Below are 18,361 nucleotides of genomic sequence, written 5' to 3' on the forward strand. Positions count from 1 at the left end.
AAGCGGTAATGCAGAATTGTACACAAACCTGTTTGTGGTGCTTTATTGCATGTATAAGTGTATGCAAGTATGCAAGTATGGGAAAGGAATATTTCTGTCACATCTCCACTCAGGATTGAAGGGGTGCAACTTTTCTGTAATGGGGAGTACTCACATTGGTAACTATGTGAGGATGTAGCAACAGGACTGCAATTGCATATGGCTAGGGGCTGCACGCTCCCCCGTATTGCTTCTCTAGCCCCAAGATGTGTACAAATCTGCAGCCGGATGGCAGAGTAAGACTATCCTATGCGTATGCAATACAAATATTCATATTTTACATTAAAAAGCACCAAGAAGTCCAACTCTACACCAGAGATTTGTTGCACATTGAGAAAAAAACATAATGAGTGATTTAAAAAAAATAAAAAAATAAAAAATAGAAAGTGCACCAAAGCTTCTTTACAAGTATAGCGCCAACCTGTCTAAATAATTCATTTCAAAATGCGCGCCCACTTCCCGGATTTTGGAAAAGCACCTATAGCTTTGAAGGAACACATGAAAATGCTTAGGATGGTGGGAACAGTAAAAGCAGGTTGAGCATTATCATCCCTTCATTCATTTCAACTCTTCCTATTTTCTCCTAAAACACTGCCCACCTTTGCCTGATGGGATAACTTAGGCCCTCATTCCGAGTTGTTCGCTCGTTATTTTTTTTCGCTACGGAGCGATTAGTCGCAAACTGCACATGCGCAATGTTCGCAGTGCACCTGCGCCAAGTAAATTTGCACAAAAGTTTGGTATTTTACTCATGGCCTAACGAGGTATTTTCATCGTTCTGCTGATCGTAGTGTGATTGACAGGAAGTGGGTGTTTCTGGGCGGAAACTGACCGTTTTCTGGGAGTGTGCGGAAAAACGCAGGCGTGTCAGGGAAAAACGCGGGAGTGTTTGGAGAAACGGGGGAGTGGCTGGGCGAACGCTGGGTGTGTTTGTGACGTCAAACCAGGAACGAAACTGACTGAACTGATCGCAGTGTAGGAGTAAGTCTCGAGCTACTCAGAAACTGCTAAGAAATTTCTATTCGCAATTCTGCTAATCTTTTCGTTCGCTATTCTGCTAAGCGAAGATACACTCCCAGAGGGCGGCGGCTTAGCGTGTGCAATGCTGCTAAAAGCAGCTAGCGAGCGAACAACTCGGAATGAGGGCCTTAGTGAGGCTTTAACACATTTGCAAATATTTATTACATAACTCAGCCTAACTTTGTACTTTAACACTAAAATGCAACTGAAAGGTAGAACATATTTCCCTGTAAGAGTACAGAATGATTTCCAGGACCTCTGAAATGCAAGTCCTTTCACACAGAGAGAAGAGTGAGCAGGAGACTTGTCAGACCTACTAAAGAGGACAACTGAGGTAGCTGTCCGTGTAATGCCCTCTAATGTCCTCTAAGATTCCTTTGTCTAATTCATTCACTTTCTCTTTTTTTACTCCAAGGTCCTGATTCATTGGGCCTAATTCAGACCTGATTGTAACCGTGCAAATTTTTGCACGGCTACGATCAGCCACCCTGACATGCGGGGGGACACCCAGCACAGGGCTAGTCCGCCCCACATGTCTGCCCCCCCCCCCCCCCCCGCGCACAAGTAAAAAAGCATTGCACGGTGGCGATGTTTTGTACCTGAAGAGTAGTTCCCTACCAATGCAGCTCCTGCGCGCTGGCAGGGAGCTACCCGTTGCAATCCGGGTCGAAGCAGCTGCGTGTGACATCATGCAGCCACCGCACCCCCAACACACGGTCTGGGCACGCCTGTGTTGCCCGGACAGCACCCCCAAAACGGTGGCCCAACGCCACTAGCCCACCCAGCGACTGCCTCTGCCTGTCAGTCAGGCAGAGGCGATCGCTGGGATGAGATGCCGATAGCATCTCTGGCATGCGCCGGTGCACTGCGGGGGGCCTGTGCATGCGCAGTTCAGACCTGGTCGGCCGCTGTGCAAAAATGGACGGCAGCGATCAGGTCTGAATTAGCCCCATAGTGGCACCCGATGCCGGTAGTTACGAAGTTGAGCAATTATCAGTCGACTGTGTTTGTGTCATGGTCGCACTGCGTTTGCTTGGTGTTTCCCTAGCGATGATGGTCACAGAGAGGATTTATTTGCAAAGTGATTGACAGGCAAGGTAACGAGGCATAAACAAAGGCATGACACAACCATACTTGGGGTGTGTTTCAGACTGCGACCTTGTACGCAGAAAACACGGTGACAATGTCAGCGATCCAGCAGCCATTGTGAGCAACCATAGAGTTAATTAGGACTGCGACAATCTAGTGATCTGCAACCAATTCTGCGTCTTTAGGACATAAATCTTATAACGAAAAAAAACAATACCCCAAATAATTACTTATTAATTATTCAGATTAGTCTAATCCTCCCTTACCATTAGTAACTAAAATAAAAAAAGTTTAATTCTTTTTCAGAAACCTACACACTAATACCTTGTATGCGATATACAGCATAAGGCCAATATATCTTTTGTGTACAAAATAAAGTGAATTTATTGGACCCGGGTCAAAAGTTCATGCTGCAGCCATGTCGATAATGAGGACATCCCTTATTCGTACATGTTCGGACGAGGGAGGGGATCATTAACAATGTGCCGGAGTGCGCATCGTTAACGACATTTAGTGTACACACTGGACGAGACTGTGAAAGATCTGGCTCAGATCGGCCACTCTGAGCAAGATCTTTCAAAATCTCGTCTAGTGTGTATGGGACTTAAGTACTCCACAGGGGTTAGTCCTGATGGGATCTCAAAAGCCCAACTCTTGTGTTATTGGAAAATAGGGTAATAATTCATTAGCACAATATTATATGACACAGATAGGAACCTGGGCATGGGTATAGAAATATATGGCAGGGGTGTTGCCTGTCTCAGATTTGTGGTGGTCAGAGTGGGTCCTTTTTATTCCCCCTAATTTGTCTTGTTAAAGGACACTGCAAATGAGAAGTTTTCTTTACATCTTAATCTTATTGCTTTCTGGTCGGCACCGGACAGCTCCCAAGTCTCCAGCAGCCTCAGCTCTCCTCACATTGCAGCAGGCTGGAAAGTGAACTTCTCCTTCCTTCTCACCACACACACACGGCCTAATTCAGATGTGGTTGGAGGTGCTATCGCTACTTCTTACATAACAGCAGCAATGATAGCACTAATACGGTAATGCAGCAGGAGATGACACACTTCCGGGTGCATTTATTGATCCAAGCTGCATTCCAATGACGCAGTATCGGATTGTCAACGACACCCTTGGCCAGTTACATGACCCTTGGAGTAGCGCAAGCCGGCTGCCACAGGAGCAGCCAAGAGGCCAGGAAATTTCCGTCTTAGGACAGAGACCCTGGTCTTGTCCTACCCCTGCAACGGCAGCAACACGCCTCCATTTTCAGAAATGGAGGCCGTCACCGTACCCTCTCCACCTCCAAACAGCATTAGACTGTCAATCACTGACATTCTGATACCGCCTTGTGTCTTCTGTAGCAGACCTGGACCAGTCTGGTGCATGCACAAAGTACCAGACATCAGAACTTTGCGGCATGCCCCGTTTATGCGTCGGGACCTGAATAAGGTCCACAGAGGCTACTCCTGTCTCCAAAGTTGTCCTGCAGGGAGAGTTCTCTTCATGTGCAACCTCATAGTCACATGGCCTCCAATGTTTCCTCCGTGAAGTGATCTCCATGCCAGCCAGGTCCCTCTTCTCCATTACTCCCTCAGTCAGAGGCTACAATAGTCCCTTGCTGGCCCAATTTAACCCCTTTAAAGTGTGCGGCATCTTCTCCCACCTTTGGCATGAGGAACCTACCTCACGCACACAGCACAAGTTCGGGGAGGTTACCATGGTAACTGCCGAGCGTCCCTCAGGCACTACAGTAACTCAGGCCCGGAAAAACGAGTTATCAACACCCCTAGTAATCAATGAGATTCTAGCTATCATTTATCTAGCACACTTTATAAAATGATAGCTAGTATCAGATTGGTTGCTTGGGGCAACACCTCCTCTTGTCCTCTTAAGAAGATTTGATCATTCTCCCCCTATCCTCTCTAAAGTAGGGAATACACTTTACATTATATATACCAAATACCATCATGCAAAATTAGTTTTTTCCACTTTAGTGCAAAAACTGTCGCCATGCACAATGGTGCGGCAGATGGTTGCGTAAAAGGACACACCAAACGGTATTACAGCATGCACGGGTGATACAGTGGGCATCTCAGTACTTGCACAGTCGGCTGAACATATGTACACATGTGGAGGAGTTTTTAGTAGAGATGAGCGGGTTCGGTTTCTCTGAATCCGAACCCGCACGAACTTCATGTTTTTTTTCACGGGTCCGAGCGACTCGGATCTTCCCGCCTTGCTCGGTTAACCCGAGCGCGCCCGAACGTCATCATGACGCTGTCGGATTCTCGCGAGACTCGGATTCTATATAAGGAGCCGCGCGTCGCCGCCATTTTCACACGTGCATTGAGATTGATAGGGAGAGGACGTGGCTGGCGTCCTCTCCATTTAGATTAGAAGAGAGAGAGAGAGAGATTGACCTGATTTACTGGAGCTTAGGAGTACTGTAGAACTGTAGAGAGTGCAGAGTTTACTAGTGACTGACCACAGTGACCACCAGACAGTGCAGTTTTATTTAATATATCCGTTCTCTGCCTGAAAAAAATGATACACAGTGACTCAGTCACATACCATATCTGTGTGCACTGCTCAGCCCAGTGTGCTGCATCATCTATGTATATATCTGACTGTGCTCAGCTCACACAGCTTATAATTGTGGGGGAGACTGGGGAGCACTGCAGTGCCAGTTATAGGTTATAGCAGGAGCCAGGAGTACATATTATTATTAAAATTAAACAGTGCACACTTTTGCTGCAGGAGTGCCACTGCCAGTGTGACTGACCAGTGACCTGACCACACTGACCACCAGTATAGTTAGTAGTATAGTATACTATATTGTGATTGCCTGAAAAAGTTAAACACTCGTATCTGACTGTGCTCAGCTCACACATCTTATAATTGTGGGGGAGACTGGGGAGCACTGCAGTGCCAGTTATAGGTTATAGCAGGAGCCAGGAGTACATATTATTATTAAAATTAAACAGTGCACACTTTTGCTGCAGGAGTGCCACTGCCAGTGTGACTGACCAGTGACCTGACCACACTGACCACCAGTATAGTTAGTAGTATAGTATACTATATTGTGATTGCCTGAAAAAGTTAAACACTCGTCGTGTGACTTCACTTGTGTGGTGTTTTTTTTTTTATTCTATAAAAAACTCATTCTGCTGACAGACAGTGTCCAGCAGGTCCGTCATTATATAATATATACCTGTCCGGCTGCAGTAGTGATATATATATATTTTTTATATCATTATTTATCATCCAGTCGCAGCAGACACAGTACGGTAGTTCACGGCTGTAGCTACCTCTGTGTCGGCACTCGGCAGTCCGTCCATAATTGTATACCACCTACCCGTGGTTTTTTTTCTTTCTTCTTTATACATACATACTACTACTACATCTCTTTATCAACCAGTCTATATTAGCAGCAGACACAGTACAGTACGGTAGTCCACGGCTGTAGCTACCTCTGTGTCGGCACTCGGCAGTCCATCCATAATTGTATACCACCTACCCGTGGTTTTTTTTTCTTTCTTCTTTATACATACATACTACTACTACATCTCTTTATCAACCAGTCTATATTAGCAGCAGACACAGTACAGTACGGTAGTCCACGGCTGTAGCTACCTCTGTGTCGGCACTGGGCAGTCCGTCCATAATTGTATACCACCTACCCGTGGGTTTTTTTTTCTTTCTTCTTTATACATACATACTACTACTACTACATCTCTTTATCAACCAGTCTATATTAGCAGCAGACACAGTACAGTACGGTAGTCCACGGCTGTAGCTACCTCTGTGTCGGCACTGGGCAGTCCGTCCATAATTGTATACCACCTACCCGTGGTTTTTTTTTCTTTCTTCTTTATACATACATACTACTACTACATCTCTTTATCAACCAGTCTATATTAGCAGCAGACACAGTACAGTACGGTAGTCCACGGCTGTAGCTACCTCTGTGTCGGCACTGGGCAGTCCGTCCATAATTGTATACCACCTACCCGTGGGTTTTTTTTCTTTCTTCTTTATACATACATACTACTACTACTACATCTCTTTATCAACCAGTCTATATTAGCAGCAGACACAGTACAGTACGGTAGTCCACGGCTGTAGCTACCTCTGTGTCGGCACTGGGCAGTCCGTCCATAATTGTATACCACCTACCCGTGGTTTTTTTTTCTTTCTTCTTTATACATACATACTACTACTACATCTCTTTATCAACCAGTCTATATTAGCAGCAGACACAGTACAGTACGGTAGTCCACGGCTGTAGCTACCTCTGTGTCGGCACTGGGCAGTCCGTCCATAATTGTATACCACCTACCCGTGGTTTTTTTTTCTTTCTTCTTTATACATACATACTACTACTACATCTCTTTATCAACCAGTCTATATTAGCAGCAGACACAGTACAGTACGGTAGTCCATGGCTGTAGCTACCTCTGTGTCGGCACTGGGCAGTCCGTCCATAATTGTATACCACCTACCCGTGGTTTTTTTTTCTTTCTTCTTTATACATACATACTACTACTACATCTCTTTATCAACCAGTCTATATTAGCAGCAGACACAGTACAGTACGGTAGTCCACGGCTGTAGCTACCTCTGTGTCGGCACTGGGCAGTCCGTCCATAATTGTATACCACCTACCCGTGGTTTTTTTTTCTTTCTTCTTTATACATACATACTACTACTACATCTCTTTATCAACCAGTCTATATTAGCAGCAGACACAGTACAGTACGGTAGTCCACGGCTGTAGCTACCTCTGTGTCGGCACTCGGCAGTCCGTCCATAATTGTATACCACCTACCCGTGGTTTTTTTTTCTTTCTTCTTTATACATACATACTACTACTACATCTCTTTATCAACCAGTCTATATTAGCAGCAGACACAGTACAGTACGGTAGTCCACGGCTGTAGCTACCTCTGTGTCGGCACTCGGCAGTCCATCCATAATTGTATACTAGTATCCATCCATCTCCATTGTTTACCTGAGGTGCCTTTTAGTTGTGCCTATTAAAATATGGAGAACAAAAATGTTGAGGTTCCAAAATTAGGGAAAGATCAAGATCCACTTCCACCTCGTGCTGAAGCTGCTGCCACTAGTCATGGCCGAGACGATGAAATGCCAGCAACGTCGTCTGCCAAGGCCGATGCCCAATGTCATAGTACAGAGCATGTCAAATCCAAAACACCAAATATCAGTAAAAAAAGGACTCCAAAACCTAAAATAAAATTGTCGGAGGAGAAGCGTAAACTTGCCAATATGCCATTTACCACACGGAGTGGCAAGGAACGGCTGAGGCCCTGGCCTATGTTCATGGCTAGTGGTTCAGCTTCACATGAGGATGGAGGCACTCAGCCTCTCGCTAGAAAAATGAAAAGACTCAAGCTGGCAAAAGCAGTAGCACCGCAAAGAACTGTGCGTTCTTCGAAATCCCAAATCCACAAGGAGAGTCCAATTGTGTCGGTTGCGATGCCTGACCTTCCCAACACTGGACGTGAAGAGCATGCGCCTTCCACCATTTGCACGCCCCCTGCAAGTGCTGGAAGGAGCACCCGCAGTCCAGTTCCTGATAGTCAGATTGAAGATGTCAGTGTTGAAGTACACCAGGATGAGGAGGATATGGGTGTTGCTGGCGCTGGGGAGGAAATTGACCAGGAGGATTCTGATGGTGAGGTGGTTTGTTTAAGTCAGGCACCCGGGGAGACACCTGTTGTCCGTGGGAGGAATAGGGCCGTTGACATGCCTGGTGAAAATACCAAAAAAATCAGCTCTTCGGTGTGGAAATATTTCACCAGAAATGCGGACAACAGGTGTCAAGCCGTGTGTTCCCTTTGTCAAGCTGTAATAAGTAGGGGTAAGGACGTTAACCACCTCGGAACATCCTCCCTTATACGTCACCTGCAGCGCATTCATAATAAGTCAGTGACAAGTTCAAAAACTTGGGCCGACAGCGGAAGCAGTCCACTGACCAGTAAATCCCTTCCTCTTGTAACCAAGCTCACGCAAACCACCCCACCAACTCCCTCAGTGTCAATTTCCTCCTTCCCCAGGAATGCCAATAGTCCTGCAGGCCATGTCACTGGCAATTCTGACGAGTCCTCTCCTGCCTGGGATTCCTCCGATGCATCCTTGCGTGTAACGTCTACTGCTGCTGGCGCTGCTGTTGTTGCTGCTGGGAGTCGATGGTCATCCCAGAGGGGAAGTCGTAAGCCCACTTGTACTACTTCCAGTAAGCAATTGACTGTCCAACAGTCCTTTGCGAGGAAGATGAAATATCACAGCAGTCATCCTGTTGCAAAGCGGATAACTGAGTCCTTGACAACTATGTTGGTGTTAGACGTGCGTCCGGTATCCGCCGTTAGTTCACAGGGAACTAGACAATTTATTGAGGCAGTGTGCCCCCGTTACCAAATACCATCTAGGTTCCACTTCTGTAGGCAGGCGATACCGAGAATGTACACGGACGTCAGAAAAAGACTCACCAGTGTCCTAAAAAATGCAGTTGTACCCAATGTCCACTTAACCACGGACATGTGGACAAGTGGAGCAGGGCAGGGTCAGGACTATATGACTGTGACAGCCCACTGGGTAGATGTATGGACTCCCGCCGCAAGAACAGCAGCGGCGGCACCAGTAGCAGCATCTCGCAAACGCCAACTCTTTCCTAGGCAGGCTACGCTTTGTATCACCGCTTTCCAGAATACGCACACAGCTGAAAACCTCTTACGGCAACTGAGGAAGATCATCGCAGAATGGCTTACCCCAATTGGACTCTCCTGTGGATTTGTGGCATCGGACAACGCCAGCAATATTGTGTGTGCATTAAATATGGGCAAATTCCAGCACGTCCCATGTTTTGCACATACCTTGAATTTGGTGGTGCAGAATTTTTTAAAAAACGACAGGGGCGTGCAAGAGATGCTGTCGGTGGCCAGAAGAATTGCGGGACACTTTCGGCGTACAGGCACCACGTACAGAAGACTGGAGCACCACCAAAAACTACTGAACCTGCCCTGCCATCATCTGAAGCAAGAAGTGGTAACGAGGTGGAATTCAACCCTCTATATGCTTCAGAGGTTGGAGGAGCAGCAAAAGGCCATTCAAGCCTATACAATTGAGCACGATATAGGAGGTGGAATGCACCTGTCTCAAGCGCAGTGGAGAATGATTTCAACGTTGTGCAAGGTTCTGATGCCCTTTGAACTTGCCACACGTGAAGTCAGTTCAGACACTGCCAGCCTGAGTCAGGTCATTCCCCTCATCAGGCTTTTGCAGAAGAAGCTGGAGGCATTGAAGAAGGAGCTAAAAGGGAGCGATTCCGCTAGGCATGTGGGACTTGTGGATGCAGCCCTTAATTCGCTTAACAAGGATTCACGGGTGGTCAATCTGTTGAAATCAGAGCACTACATTTTGGCCACCGTGCTCGATCCTAGATTTAAAACCTACCTTGGATCTCTCTTTCCGGCAGACACAAGTCTGCTGGGGTGCAAAGACCTGCTGGTGACAAAATTGTCAAGTCAAGCGGAACGCGACCTGTCAACATCTCCTCCTTCACATTCTCCCGCAACTGGGGGTGCGAGGAAAAGGCTCAGAATTCCGAGCCCACCCGCTGGCGGTGATGCAGGGCAGTCTGGAGCGACTGCTGATGCTGACATCTGGTCCGGACTGAAGGACCTGACAACGATTACGGACATGTCGTCTACTGTCACTGCATATGATTCTCTCAACATTGAAAGAATGGTGGAGGATTATATGAGTGACCGCATCCAAGTAGGCACGTCACACAGTCCGTACTTATACTGGCAGGAAAAAGAGGCAATTTGGAGGCCCTTGCACAAACTGGCTTTATTCTACCTAAGTTGCCCTCCCACAAGTGTGTACTCCGAAAGAGTGTTTAGTGCCGCCGCTCACCTTGTCAGCAATCGGCGTACGAGGTTACATCCAGAAAATGTGGAGAAGATGATGTTCATTAAAATGAATTATAATCAATTCCTCCGCGGAGACATTGACCAGCAGCAATTGCCTCCACAAAGTACACAGGGAGCTGAGATGGTGGATTCCAGTGGGGACGAATTGATAATCTGTGAGGAGGGGGATGTACACGGTGATATATCGGAGGATGATGATGAGGTGGACATCTTTCCTCTGTAGAGCCAGTTTGTGCAAGGAGAGATTAATTGCTTCTTTTTTGGTGGGGGTCCAAACCAACCCGTCATATCAGTCACAGTCGTGTGGCAGACCCTGTCACTGAAATGATGGGTTGGTTAAAGTGTGCATGTCCTGTTTATACAACATAAGGGTGGGTGGGAGGGCCCAAGGACAATTCCATCTTGCACCTCTTTTTTCTTTTCTTTTTCTTTGCGTCATGTGCTGTTTGGGGAGGGTTTTTTGGAAGGGACATCCTGCGTGACACTGCAGTGCCACTCCTAGATGGGCCCGGTGTTTGTGTCGGCCACTAGGGTCGCTAATCTTACTCACACAGCTACCTCATTGCGCCTCTTTTTTTCTTTGCGTCATGTGCTGTTTGGGGAGGGTTTTTTGGAAGGGACATCCTGCGTGACACTGCAGTGCCACTCCTAGATGGGCCAGGTGTTTGTGTCGGGCACTTGGGTCGCTGAGCTTAGTCACACAGCTACCTCATTGCACCTCTTTTTTTCTTTGCGTCATGTGCTGTTTGGGGAGTGTTTTTTGGAAGGGCCATCCTGCGTGACACTGCAGTGCCACTCCTAGATGGGCCAGGTGTTTGTGTCGGCCACTAGGGTCGCTTAGCTTAGTCATCCAGCGACCTCGGTGCAAATTTTAGGACTAAAAATAATATTGTGAGGTGTGAGGTATTCAGAATAGACTGAAAATGAGTGGAAATTATGGTTTTTGAGGTTAATAATAATATGGGATCAAAATGACCCCCAAATTCTATGATTTAAGCTGTTTTTTAGGGTTTTTTGAAAAAAACACCCGAATCCAAAACACACCCGAATCCGACAAAAAAAATTCGGTGAGGTTTTGCCAAAACGCGGTCGAACCCAAAACACGGCCGCGGAACCGAACCCAAAACCAAAACACAAAACCCGAAAAATTTCAGGCGCTCATCTCTAGTTTAGGCCATTTGCATAAACTCGTAGACAGGCGACTGCCTATAGACGCTGCTGCATGCTTTTTACGTGCAATTCAGAATAAGGCCCAATACTATGGGGATAATTCAGACCTGATCACTGGGCACCGATTTTTGCAGTCCTGCGCTCAGATAGTCGCCGCCTACAGGGGGAGTGTATTTTAGCTGTGCAAGTGTGCGATCGCATGTGTAGCAGTGCTGCAAAAACTGATTTTGTGCAGTCTCTGCGCCGCCCAGGACTTACTCAGCCGTTGCGATCACATCAGGCTGTTCCGTACTGGACTTGACGTCAGACTCCCTCCCTGCAAACGCCTGGACACGCCTGCGTTTTTCCAAACACTCCCAAAAGACGGTCAGTTGCCACCCACAAATGCCCTCTTCCTGTCAATCTCCTTGCGATCGCCCGTGCAAATGGATCCTTCTCACAAACCCATCGCTGACTGGCGATCTGCTTTGTAGCCGTGCAACGCGCCTGCGCATTACGGTGCATACGCATACGCAGTTTGTGTCTGATCGCTCGCTGTGTGAAAACGCACAGCAGCCATCAGATCTTACCCCCTGTATGTGCAGACAGCTTATAATGTCTGTTATCTCCATTACTTAGACTGAGATGAGCTTTTGAAGAAGTGTTTTCTTTGCAGCTCACTGACCTAGGATTACACACGCAGCACCAATCCTGACACCGGCTGGCCTAAGATTTTACAGTTGTTTACAGCACAAACTCCTGTTTCCAGGTGCAGAACAGTCAGACACAGAGCAGAGCACACAAGGGAGAGGAACAGATGGGGCTGCCCGGGGACTCAGAAAAAAAGCCTGGAAGAAGGCAATAATTAAGCGGAAGGAGCAGTTCTCAGTGAAGAAGATGAAGATGGGGTGGGGTGGGTGGGGGGACTGTGTCCTGATGGTAGATGTGGCTGGACTGAACTCCTCCTAATAGCCGAGTGCAGAGTCAGCCTTATCACTTCATCTCCTGGCGCCTCAGGCTGTGCAGAATGTGGCTCTCTCATTGCAGGTGTTTGTTTCCCATAAATGTGCAGCTCTGTGTAATCTGTCAGTTACATCTAAAAATACACCGTGATTATTACCCGCATGTGCGCAATAACACTGATCTATATTTCTTAGTTCCTTCAAAATTGATAATTCAGCGAAGGTTTGTGCCAGGCAAGGCTTGCAGAAAGTGCTGAGAGGCAGAAATGGGGGAGTGAATTGTGTCGGCTTCTTTCATGGCTGCCGAGGTTAGGGACTTAACCTGTCAGACAAATTCTGCCTCATACATCCTCCGAACTGTCAGGGAGAAATGTTCTTTTAAGTGGTTCATGGGGAGTCGCGGAATCTCCTTAGCTGGGATGAGAGAGCTGATTTGGCTGCGTTGGATGAGGCGCTACAGTCTCTCTCTGAGCTGCAGGTAGTCAGCACAAGACTAAAACTTTCCTTCGATTGTTTCATGAAATATTTAATGACAGAGCAGATTTTATGGTAGCGCTTTCTCAGGAATGATTTGCAGCGGAGGCCTCACCTCAGGCGCCGGAGGGCCCGTCACATCGCTGCAGTGCGGGGGAAATGAGATAAAGGTAGATGCTTTATGAGAGTAATATGCTCGCCATCAAGATTATTTTATAGAAAATTGCCTAGAACCCAAGGAGGAAAGAGTTTCATAAACTTCTGCGATTGCTGTGTGAGGCCTGACCATTCTGCATGTGGGCAAAACACACACCGTCACCCCGAAATAAACAGATGATTGTGTGGAAGCTTAAGCCGGATGTCCAGAAATACAGCAGCGTGGGCACATGGAGGAATAAACAGTAAAACTCAAAAAGTACTTACACATATTCTATATAGCTATACTGAGGATATATTTACGTTGAAGTTTCCTTATAGTTTTCTAACTGTACTTTGTACTCTCCGATAACACCAACGCATGTAGCCCCAGGCAGCACCAGTGCAGCCCCTCATAGTACCAGAGCATGTATTCCCTGATAGCACCAGAGCATGTATTCCCTGATAGCACCAGAGCATGTATTCCCTGATAGTACCAGTGCATGTGTTCCCTGATAGTACCAGTGCATGTATTCCCTGATAGTACCAGTGCATGGATTCCCTGATAGCACCAGAGCATGTATTCCCTCATAGTACGAGAGTATGTATTCCCTGATAGCACCAAAGCATGTATTCCCTGATAGCACCAGTGCATATATTCCCTGAAAGTACCAGTGCATGTATTCCCTGATAGCACCAGTGCATGTATTCCCTGACAGTACCAGTGCATGTATTCCCTGATAGCACCAGAGCATGTATTCCCTCATAGCACCAGAGCATGTATTCCCTGAGAGTACCAGTGCATGGATTCCCTAATAGCAGCAGAGCATGGATTCTCTGATAGCACCAGAGCATGTATTCCCTGATAGCACCAGTGCATGTATTCCCTGATAGCACCAGTGCATGTATTCCCTGATAGCACCAGAGCATGTATTCCCTGATAGCACCAGTGCATGTATTCCCTGATAATACCAGTGCATGTATTCCCTGATAGCACCAGTGAATGTATTCCCTGATAGCACCAGTGCATGTATTCCCTGATAGCACCAGTGCATGTATTCCCTGATAGCACCAGAGCATGTAATCACTGATAGCACCAGAGCATGGATTCTCTGATAGCACCAGTGCATGTATTCCCTGATAGCACCAGTGCATGTATTCCCTGATAGTACCAGAGCATGTATTCCCTGATAGCACCAGTGCATGTATTCCCTGATAATACCAGTGCATGTATTCCCTGATAGCACCAGAGCATGTATTCCCTGATAGTACCAGAGCATGTATTCCCTGATAGCACCAGTGCATGTATTCCCTGATAGCACCAGCACATGTATTCCCTGATAGCACCAGCGCATGTATTCCCTGATAGCACCAGTGCATGTATTCCCTGATAGTATCATGTATTCCCTGATAGCACCAGAGCATGTATTCCCTCATAGCACCAGAGCATGTATTCCCTGATAGCACCAGTGCATGTATTCCCTGATAGTACCAGTGTATGGATTCCCTGATAGCACCAGATCATGTATTCCCTGATAGCACCAGAGCATGTATTCCCTGATAGTACCAGTGCATGGATTCCCTAATAGCAGCAGAGCATGGATTCTCTGATAGCACCAGAGCATGGATTCCCTGATAGCACCAGAGCATGTATTCCCTGATAGCACTAGTGCATGTTTTCCCTGATAGCACCAGTGCATGTATTCCCTGATAGCACCAGTGCATGTATTCCCTGATAGTACCAGAGCATGTATTCCCTGATAGCACCAGTGCATGTATTCCCTGATAATACAAGTGCATGTATTCCCTGATAGCACCAGTGCATGTATTCCCTTATAGCACCAGTGCATGTATTCCCTGATAGTACCAGTGCATGTATTCCCTGATAGCACCCGAGCATGTAATCCCTGATAGCACCAGAGCATGGATTCTCTGATAGCACCAGTGCATGTATTCCCTGATAGCACCAGTGCATGTATTCCCTGATATTACCAGAGCATGTATTCCCTGATAGCACCAGTGCATGTATTACCTGATAATACCAGTGCATGTATTCCCTGATAGCACCAGAGCATGTATTCCCTGATAGTACCAGAGCATGTATTCCCTGATAGCACCAGTGCATGTATTCCCTGATAGCACAAGCACATATATTCCCTGAAAGTACCAGTGCATGTATTCCCTGATAGCACCAGTGCATGTATTCCCTGATAGTACCAGTGCATGTATTCCCTGATAGCACCAGAGCATGTATTCCCTCATAGCACCAGAGCATGTATTCCCTGATAGCACCAGTGCATGTATTCCCTGATAGCACCAGAGCATGTATTCCCTGATAGCACCAGTGCATGTATTCCCTGATAATACCAGTGCATGTATTCCCTGATAGCACCAGTGCATGTATTCCCTGATAGCACCAGAGCATGTATTCCCTGATAGCACCAGTGCATGTATTCCCTGATAATACCAGTGCATGTATTCCCTGATAGCACCAGTGCATGTATTCCCTGATAGCACCAGTGCATGTATTCCCTGATAGCACCAGTGCATGTATTCCCTGATAGCACCAGAGCATGTAATCCCTGATAGCACCAGAGCATGGATTCTCTGATAGCACCAGTGCATGTATTCCCTGATAGCACCAGTGCATGTATTCCCTGATAGTACCAGAGCATGTATTCCCTGATAGCACCAGTGCATGTATTACCTGATAATACCAGTGCATGTATTCCCTGATAGCACCAGAGCATGTATTCCCTGATAGTACCAGAGTATGTATTCCCTGATAGCACCAGTGCATGTATTCCCTGATAGCACCAGCACATGTATTCCCTGATAGTACCAGCGCATGTATTTCCTGATAGCATCAGTGCATGTATTCCCTGATAGTATCATGTATTCCCTGATAGCACCAGAGCATGTATTCCCTCATAGCACCAGAGCATGTATTCCCTGATAGCACCAGAGCATGTATTCCCTGATAGCACCAGTGCATGTATTCCCTGATAGTACCAGTGTATGGATTCCCTGATAGCACCAGATCATGTATTCCCTGATAGCACCAGTGCATGGATTCCCTAATAGCAGCAGAGCATAAATTCTCTGATAGCACCAGAGCATGGATTCCCTGATAGCACCAGAGCATGTATTCCCTGATAGCACTAGTGCATGTTTTCCCTGATAATACAAGTGCATGTATTCCCTGATAGCACCAGTGCATGTATTTCCTTATAGCACCAGTGCATGTATTCCCTGATAGCACCAGTGCATGTATTCCCTGATAGTACCAGTGCATGTATTCCCTGACAGCACCCGAGCATGTAATCCCTGATAGCACCAGTGCATGTATTCCCTGATAGTACCAGTGCATGTATTCCCTGATAGCACCAGAGCATGTATTCCCTCATAGCACCAGAGCATGTATTCCCTGATAGTACCAGTGCATGGATTCCCTAATAGCAGCAGAGCATGGATTCTCTGATAGCAGCAGAGCATGGATTCTCTGATAGCACCAGAGCATGGATTCCCTGATAGCACCAGAGCATGTATTCCCTGATAGCACCAGTGCATGTATTCCCTGATAGCACCAGTGCATGTATTCCCTGATAGCACCAGTGCATGTATTCCCTGATAGCACCAGAGCATGTATTCCCTGATAGCACCAGTGCATGTATTCCCTGATAGCACCAGTGCATGTATTCCCTGATAGCACCAGTGCATGTATTCCCTGATAGCACCAGTGCATGTATTCCCTGATAGCACCAGAGCATGTAATCCCTGATAGCACCAGAGCATGGATTCTCTGATAGCACCAGTGCATGTATTCCCTGATAGCACCAGTGCATGTATTCCCTGATAGTACCAGAGCATGTATTCCCTGATAGCACCAGTGCATGTATTAACTGATAATACCAGTGCATGTATTCCATGATAGCACCAGAGCATGTATTCCCTGATAGCACCAGTGCATGTATTCCCTGATAGCACCAGCACATGTATTCCCTGATAGCACCAGCGCATGTATTCCCTGATAGCACCAGCGCATGTATTCCCTGATAGTACCAGTGCATGTATTCCCTGATAGCACCAGAGCATGTATTCCCTCATAGCACCAGAGCATGTATTCCATGATAGCACCAGAGCATGTATTCCCTGATAGCACCAGTGCATGTATTCCCTGATAGTACTAGTATATGGATTCCCTGATAGCACCTGATCATGTATTCCCTGATAGCACCAGAGCATGTATTCCCTGATAGTACCAGTGCATGGATTCCCTAATAGCAGCAGAGCATGGATTCTCTGATAGCACCAGAGCATGGATTCCCTGATAGCACCAGAGCATGTATTCCCTGATAGCACCAGTGCATGTTTTCCCTGATAGCACCAGTGCATGTATTCCCTGATAGCACCAGTGCATGTATTCCCTGATAGTACCAGAGCATGTATTCCCTGATAGCACCAGTGCATGTATTCCCTGATAATACAAGTGCATGTATTCCCTGATAGCACCAGTGCATGTATTCCCTTATAGCACCAGTGCATGTATTCCCTGATAGCACCAGTGCATGTATTCCCTGATAGTACCAGTGCATGTATTCCCTGATAGCACCCGAGCATGTAATCCCTGATAGCACCAGAGCATGGATTATCTGATAGCACCAGTGCATGTATTCCCTGATAGCACCAGTGCATGTATTCCCTGATAGTACCAGAGCATGTATTCCCTGATAGCACCAGTGCATGTATTACCTGATAATACCAGTGCATGTATTCCCTGATAGCACCAGAGCATGTATTCCCTGATAGTACCAGAGCATGTATTCCCTGATAGCACCAGTGCATGTATTCCCTGATAGCACCAGCACATGTATTCCCTGATAGCACCAGTGCATGTAATCCCTGATAGCACCAGAGCACATATTCCCTGATAGCACCAGTGCATGTATTCCCTGATAGAACCAGTGCGTGGATTCCCTGATAGCACCAGCGCATGTAATCCCTGATAGCACCAGAGCACATATTCCCTGATAGTACCAGTGTGTGGATTCCCAGATAGCACCAGAGCATGTAACCCTTGATAGCACCAGCGCATGTAACCCCTGATAGCACCAGCGCATGTAACCCCTGATAGCACCAGCACATGTAACCCATGATAGCACCAGCACATGTAACCCCTGATAGCACCAGCACATGTAAACCCTGATAGCACCAGCGCATGTAACCCCTGATAGCACCAGCACATGTAAACCCTGATAGCACAAGCGCATGTAACCACTGATAGCACCAGTGCATGTAACCCTTGATAGCACCAGCACATGTAACCCATGATAGCACCAGCACATGTAACCCATGATAGCACCAGCACATGTAACCCACGATAGCACCAGCACATGTAACCCATGATAGCACCAGCACATGTAACCCATGATAGCACCAGCACATGTTATCCCTGATAGCACCAGCACATGTAACCCTTGATAGCACCAGCACATGTAACCCACGATAGCACCAGCACATGTAATCCATGATAGC

Source organism: Pseudophryne corroboree, chromosome 4 (genome assembly GCF_028390025.1).
Source record: "Pseudophryne corroboree isolate aPseCor3 chromosome 4, aPseCor3.hap2, whole genome shotgun sequence".
Classification (NCBI taxonomy): Eukaryota; Metazoa; Chordata; class Amphibia; order Anura; family Myobatrachidae; genus Pseudophryne; species Pseudophryne corroboree.